The 7,500-nt window shown below is 28.3% G+C and overlaps 8 non-coding genes across 8 annotated transcripts; all 8 read right to left on the minus strand.

The window, feature by feature from the left end:
• Positions 1 to 231: 231 nt before the first annotated feature.
• On the minus strand, positions 232 to 304 carry TRNAQ-UUG (transfer RNA glutamine (anticodon UUG)). The gene has a single exon. It is a non-coding gene; the product is annotated as a tRNA-Gln (tRNA).
• Positions 305 to 976: 672 nt separating this feature from the next.
• On the minus strand, positions 977 to 1,049 carry TRNAR-UCG (transfer RNA arginine (anticodon UCG)). The gene has a single exon. It is a non-coding gene; the product is annotated as a tRNA-Arg (tRNA).
• Positions 1,050 to 1,720: 671 nt separating this feature from the next.
• Positions 1,721 to 1,793, minus strand: TRNAR-UCG (transfer RNA arginine (anticodon UCG)). The gene has a single exon. It is a non-coding gene; the product is annotated as a tRNA-Arg (tRNA).
• Positions 1,794 to 3,211: 1,418 nt separating this feature from the next.
• Positions 3,212 to 3,284, minus strand: TRNAQ-UUG (transfer RNA glutamine (anticodon UUG)). The gene has a single exon. It is a non-coding gene; the product is annotated as a tRNA-Gln (tRNA).
• A 672-nt stretch (positions 3,285 to 3,956) lies between these two features.
• On the minus strand, positions 3,957 to 4,029 carry TRNAR-UCG (transfer RNA arginine (anticodon UCG)). The gene has a single exon. It is a non-coding gene; the product is annotated as a tRNA-Arg (tRNA).
• Positions 4,030 to 4,700: 671 nt separating this feature from the next.
• Positions 4,701 to 4,773, minus strand: TRNAR-UCG (transfer RNA arginine (anticodon UCG)). The gene has a single exon. It is a non-coding gene; the product is annotated as a tRNA-Arg (tRNA).
• Positions 4,774 to 6,191: 1,418 nt separating this feature from the next.
• On the minus strand, positions 6,192 to 6,264 carry TRNAR-UCG (transfer RNA arginine (anticodon UCG)). The gene has a single exon. It is a non-coding gene; the product is annotated as a tRNA-Arg (tRNA).
• A 672-nt stretch (positions 6,265 to 6,936) lies between these two features.
• On the minus strand, positions 6,937 to 7,009 carry TRNAR-UCG (transfer RNA arginine (anticodon UCG)). The gene has a single exon. It is a non-coding gene; the product is annotated as a tRNA-Arg (tRNA).
• Between the last annotated feature and the right edge of the window lie 491 nt (positions 7,010 to 7,500).

The following is a 7,500-nucleotide window of genomic DNA, read 5'->3' on the forward strand; positions in this document are numbered from 1 at the left end:
ATGTTTAGTATTCCACAATACCCAAGCCTAGAATTTTGAGAAACCTTAAATCAACTTAAAGATACATTGACTGCTGTGCAATCTACAAAGTTTGCTAAATAGTTTAAAGAACAAAGGTTTTGAGATATTTTACTTTGAGCTGTGTTTGTTCTGCTTTCAATATTATATTCCTTACAAAATATTTAATCTTAATGAAAAAAATACAGTATAAACAAATAACATTGAATGCAATGACCACGAAGGGACTCGAACCCTCAATCTTCTGATCCAAAGTCAGACGCCTTATCCATTAGGCCACGTGGTCAATGTCTGTCCAAACATTAACGCCTAAGAAAGTATAGTAATATAAAGATTCAAGTAAAAAACATATTTGTTTTGTTTCTTTGAGACAACTGTTTTGAATAATCTTACACTCAGATGACAAACTTTAATCCAACAATAATTTCAATTATTAATTCTGAATAAAACTAATATTGTTTAGTATTCTACAATACCCCATTCAAGAAGTTTGAGAAACCTTAAACAAACTGAGAAATATATTTAATGTTGATGTGCAATCTACAAAGTTTACTGAATAGTTTAAAGACCAAAGGGTTAGAGATTCTTCACTTTGAATCATGTTTGATCTGATTTCATTATTATAATCCAAACATAAGATGTTATCTTTATGTTAAAATATATAAACCTAGATGACAAACTTTGATCCAACAATAATTTTAGTTATTGATTCTGAAAGAAAATAATAATGTTTAGTATTCCACAATACCCAAGCCTAGAATTTTGAGAAACCTTAAATCAACTTAAAGATACATTGACTGCTGTGCAATCTACAAAGTTTGCTAAATAGTTTAAAGAACAAAGGTTTTGAGATATTTTACTTTGAGCTGTGTTTGTTCTGATTTCATTATTATATTCCTTACAAAATATTTAATCTTAATGAAAAAAATACAGTATAAACAAATAACATTGAACGCAATGACCACGAAGGGACTCGAACCCTCAATCTTCTGATCCGAAGTCAGACACCTTATCCATTAGGCCATGTGGTCAATGTCTGTCCAAAGTTTAACGCCTAAGAAAGTATAGTAATATAAAGATTCAAGTAAAAAACATTTGTTTTGTTTCTTTGAGACAACTGTTTTGGATAATCTTGCACTCAGATGTCAAACTTTAATCCAACAATAATTTCAATTATTAATTCTGAATAAAACTAATATTGTTTAGTATTCTACAATACCCCATTCAAGAAGTTTGAGAAACCTTAAACAAACTGAGAAATATATTTAATGGTTGATGTGCAATCTACAAAGTTTACTGAATAGTTAAAAGATCAAAAGGTTAGAGATTCTTCACTTTGAATCATGTTTGATCTGATTTCATTATTATAATCCAAACATAAGATGTTATCTTTATCTAAAAATATATACACTTAGATGTCAAACTTTGATCCAACAATAATTTTAGTTATTGATTCTGAAAGAAAATAATAATGTTTAGTATTCCACAATACCCAAGCCTAGAATTTTGAGAAACCTTAAATCAACTTAAAGATACATTGACTGCTGTGCAATCTACAAAGTTTGCTAAATAGTTTAAAGAACAAAGTTTTTGAGATATTTTACTTTGAGCTGTGTTTGTTCTGATTTCATTATTATATTCCTTACATAATATTTAATCTTAATGAAAAAAATACAGTATAAACAAATAACATTGAATGCAATGACCACGAAGGGACTCGAATCCTCATTCTTCTGATCCGAAGTCAGACGCCTTATCCATTAGACCACGTGGTCAATGTCTGTCCAAAGATTAACGCCTAAGAAAGTATAGTAATATAAAGATTCAAGTAAAAAACATATTTGTTTTGTTTCTTTGAGACAACTGTTTTGGATAATCTTACACTCAGATGACAAACTTTAATCCAACAATAATTTCAATTATTAATTCAGAATAAAACTAATATTGTTTAGTATTCTACAATACCCCATTCAAGAAGTTTGAGAAACCTTAAACAAACTGAGAAATATATTTAATGGTTGATGTGCAATCTACAAAGTTTACTGAATAGTTTAAAGACCAAAGGGTTAGAGATTCTTCACTTTGAATCATGTTTGTTCTGATTTCATTATTATAATCCAAACATAAGATGTTATCTTTATGTAAAAATATATACACCTAGATGACAAACTTTGATCCAACAATAATTTTAGTTATTGATTCTGAAAGAAAATAACAATGTTTAGTATTCCACAATACCCAAGCCTAGAATTTTGAGAAACCTTAAATCAACTTAAAGATACATTGACTGCTGTACAATCTACAAAGTTTGCTAAATAGTTTAAAGAACAAAGGTTTTGAGATATTTTACTTTGAGCTGTGTTTGTTCTGATTTCATTATTATATTCCTTACAAAATATTTAATCTTAATGAAAAAAATACAGTATAAACAAATAACATTGAATGCAATGACCACAAAGGGACTCGAATCCTCAATCTTCTGATCCGAAGTCAGACGCCTTATCCATTAGACCACGTGGTCAATGTCTGTCCAAAGAATAACGCCTAAGAAAGTATAGTAATATAAAGATTCAAGTAAAAAACATATTGTTTTGTTTCTTTGAGACAACTGTTTTGGATAATCTTACACTCAGATGACAAACTTTAATCCAACAATAATTTCAATTATTAATTCTGAATAAAACTAATATTGTTTATTATTCTACAATACCCCATTCAAGAAGTTTGAGAAACCTTAAACAAACTGAGAAATATATTTAATGGTTGATGTGCAATCTATAACGTTTACTGAATAGTTTATAGACCAAAAGGTTAGAGATTCTTCACTTTGAATCATGTTTGATCTGATTTCATTATTATAATCCAAACATAAGATGTTATCTTTATCTAAAAATATATACACATAGATGTCAAACTTTGATCCAACAATAATTTTAGTTATTGATTCTGAAAGAAAATAATAATGTTTAGTATTCCACAATACCCAAGCCTAGAATTTTGAGAAACCTTAAATCAACTTAAACATACATTGACTGCTGTGCAATCTACAAAGTTTGCTAAATAGTTTAAAGAACAAAGGTTTTGAGATATTTTACTTTGAGCTGTGTTTGTTCTGCTTTCAATATTATATTCCTTACAAAATATTTAATCTTAATGAAAAAAATACAGTATAAACAAATAACATTGAATGCAATGACCACGAAGGGACTCGAACCCTCAATCTTCTGATCCAAAGTCAGACGCCTTATCCATTAGGCCACGTGGTCAATGTCTGTCCAAACATTAACGCCTAAGAAAGTATAGTAATATAAAGATTCAAGTAAAAAACATATTTGTTTTGTTTCTTTGAGACAACTGTTTTGAATAATCTTACACTCAGATGACAAACTTTAATCCAACAATAATTTCAATTATTAATTCTGAATAAAACTAATATTGTTTAGTATTCTACAATACCCCATTCAAGAAGTTTGAGAAACCTTAAACAAACTGAGAAATATATTTAATGTTGATGTGCAATCTACAAAGTTTACTGAATAGTTTAAAGACCAAAGGGTTAGAGATTCTTCACTTTGAATCATGTTTGATCTGATTTCATTATTATAATCCAAACATAAGATGTTATCTTTATGTTAAAATATATAAACCTAGATGACAAACTTTGATCCAACAATAATTTTAGTTATTGATTCTGAAAGAAAATAATAATGTTTAGTATTCCACAATACCCAAGCCTAGAATTTTGAGAAACCTTAAATCAACTTAAAGATACATTGACTGCTGTGCAATCTACAAAGTTTGCTAAATAGTTTAAAGAACAAAGGTTTTGAGATATTTTACTTTGAGCTGTGTTTGTTCTGATTTCATTATTATATTCCTTACAAAATATTTAATCTTAATGAAAAAAATACAGTGTAAACAAATAACATTGAATGCAATGACCACGAAGGGACTCTAACCCTCAATCTTCTGATCCGAAGTCAGACACCTTATCCATTAGGCCACGTGGTCAATGCCTGTCCAAAGTTTAACGCCTAAGAAAGTATAGTAATATAAAGATTCAAGTAAAAAACATTTGTTTTGTTTCTTTGAGACAACTGTTTTGGATAATCTTACACTCAGATGTCAAACTTTAATCCAACAATAATTTCAATTATTAATTCTGAATAAAACTAATATTGTTTAGTATTCTACAATACCCCATTCAAGAAGTTTGAGAAACCTTAAACAAACTGAGAAATATATTTAATGGTTGATGTGCAATCTACAAAGTTTACTGAATAGTTAAAAGACCAAAAGGTTAGAGATTCTTCACTTTGAATCATGTTTGATCTGATTTCATTATTATAATCCAAACATAAGATGTTATCTTTATCTAAAAATATATACACTTAGATGTCAAACTTTGATCCAACAATAATTTTAGTTATTGATTCTGAAAGAAAATAATAATGTTTAGTATTCCACAATACCCAAGCCTAGAATTTTGAGAAACCTTAAATCAACTTAAAGATACATTGACTGCTGTGCAATCTACAAAGTTTGCTAAATAGTTTAAAGAACAAAGTTTTTGAGATATTTTACTTTGAGCTGTGTTTGTTCTGATTTCATTATTATATTCCTTACATAATATTTAATCTTAATGAAAAAAATACAGTATAAACAAATAACATTGAATGCAATGACCACGAAGGGACTCGAATCCTCAATCTTCTGATCCGAAGTCAGACGCCTTATCCATTAGACCACGTGGTCAATGTCTGTCCAAAGATTAACGCCTAAGAAAGTATAGTAATATAAAGATTCAAGTAAAAAACATATTTGTTTTGTTTCTTTGAGACAACTGTTTTGGATAATCTTACACTCAGATGACAAACTTTAATCCAACAATAATTTCAATTATTAATTCTGAATAAAACTAATATTGTTTAGTATTCTACAATACCCCATTCAAGAAGTTTGAGAAACCTTAAACAAACTGAGAAATATATTTAATGGTTGATGTGCAATCTACAAAGTTTACTGAATAGTTTAAAGACCAAAGGGTTAGAGATTCTTCACTTTGAATCATGTTTGTTCTGATTTCATTATTATAATCCAAACATAAGATGTTATCTTTATGTAAAAATATATACACCTAGATGACAAACTTTGATCCAACAATAATTTTAGTTATTGATTCTGAAAGAAAATAACAATGTTTAGTATTCCACAATACCCAAGCCTAGAATTTTGAGAAACCTTAAATCAACTTAAAGATACATTGACTGCTGTGCAATCTACAAAGTTTGCTAAATAGTTTAAAGAACAAAGGTTTTGAGATATTTTACTTTGAGCTGTGTTTGTTCTGATTTCATTATTATATTCCTTACAAAATATTTAATCTTAATGAAAAAAATACAGTATAAACAAATAACATTGAATGCAATGACCGCGAAGGGACTCGAATCCTCAATCTTCTGATCAGAAGTCAGACGCCTTATCCATTAGACCACGTGGTCAATGTCTGTCCAAAGATTAACGCCTAAGAAAGTATAGTAATATAAAGATTCAAGTAAAAAACATATTTGTTTTGTTTCTTTGAGACAACTGTTTTGGATAATCTTACACTCAGATGACAAACTTTAATCCAACAATAATTTCAATTATTAATTCTGAATAAAACTAATATTGTTTAGTATTCTACAATACCCCATTCAAGAAGTTTGAGAAACCTTAAACAAACTGAGAAATATATTTAATGTTGATGTGCAATCTACAAAGTTTACTGAATAGTTTAAAGACCAAAGGGTTAGAGATTCTTCACTTTGAATCATGTTTGATCTGATTTCATTATTATAATCCAAACATAAGATGTTATCTTTATGTAAAAATATATAAACCTAGATGACAAACTTTGATCCAACAATAATTTTAGTTATTGATTCTGAAAGAAAATAATAATGTTTAGTATTCCACAATACCCAAGCCTAGAATTTTGAGAAACCTTAAATCAACTTAAAGATACATTGACTGCTGTGCAATCTACAAAGTTTGCTAAATAGTTTAAAGAACAAAGGTTTTGAGATATTTTACTTTGAGCTGTGTTTGTTCTGCTTTCATTATTATATTCCTTACAAAATATTTAATCTTAATGAAAAAAATACAGTATAAACAAATAACATTGAATGCAATGACCACGAAGGGACTCGAATCCTCAATCTTCTGATCCGAAGTCAGACGCCTTATCCATTAGACCACGTGGTCAATGTCTGTCCAAAGAATAACGCCTAAGAAAGTATAGTAATATAAAGATTCAAGTAAAAAACATATTTGTTTTGTTTCTTTGAGACAACTGTTTTGGATAATCTTACACTCAGATGACAAACTTTAATCCAACAATAATTTCAATTATTAATTCTGAATAAAACTAATATTGTTTATTATTCTACAATACCCCATTCGAGAAGTTTGAGAAACCTTAAACAAACTGAGAAATATATTTAATGTTGATGTGCAATCTACAAAGTTTACTGAATAGTTTAAAGACCAAAGGGTTAGAGATTCTTCACTTTGAATCATGTTTGATCTGATTTCATTATTATAATCCAAACATAAGATGTTATCTTTATGTTAAAATATATAAACCTAGATGACAAACTTTGATCCAACAATAATTTTAGTTATTGATTCTGAAAGAAAATAATAATGTTTAGTATTCCACAATACCCAAGCCTAGAATTTTGAGAAACCTTAAATCAACTTAAAGATACATTGACTGCTGTGCAATCTTCAAAGTTTGCTAAATAGTTTAAAGAACAAAGGTTTTGAGATATTTTACTTTGAGCTGTGTTTGTTCTGATTTCATTATTATATTCCTTACAAAATATTTAATCTTAATGAAAAAAATACAGTATAAACAAATAACATTGAATGCAATGACCACGAAGGGACTCGAACCCTCAATCTTCTGATCCGAAGTCAGACACCTTATCCATTAGGCCACGTGGTCAATGCCTGTCCAAAGTTTAACGCCTAAGAAAGTATAGTAATATAAAGATTCAAGTAAAAAACATTTGTTTTGTTTCTTTGAGACAACTGTTTTGGATAATCTTACACTCAGATGTCAAACTTTAATCCAACAATAATTTCAATTATTAATTCTGAATAAAACTAATATTGTTTAGTATTCTACAATACCCCATTCAAGAAGTTTGAGAAACCTTAAACAAACTGAGAAATATATTTAATGGTTGATGTGCAATCTACAAAGTTTACTGAATAGTTAAAAGACCAAAAGGTTAGAGATTCTTCACTTTGAATCATGTTTGATCTGATTTCATTATTATAATCCAAACATAAGATGTTATCTTTATCTAAAAATATATACACTTAGATGTCAAACTTTGATCCAACAATAATTTTAGTTATTGATTCTGAAAGAAAATAATAATGTTTAGTATTCCACAATACCCAAGCCTAGAATTTTGAGAAACCTTAAAT

Source organism: Pseudophryne corroboree, chromosome 8 (assembly GCF_028390025.1).
Source record: "Pseudophryne corroboree isolate aPseCor3 chromosome 8, aPseCor3.hap2, whole genome shotgun sequence".
Classification (NCBI taxonomy): Eukaryota; Metazoa; Chordata; class Amphibia; order Anura; family Myobatrachidae; genus Pseudophryne; species Pseudophryne corroboree.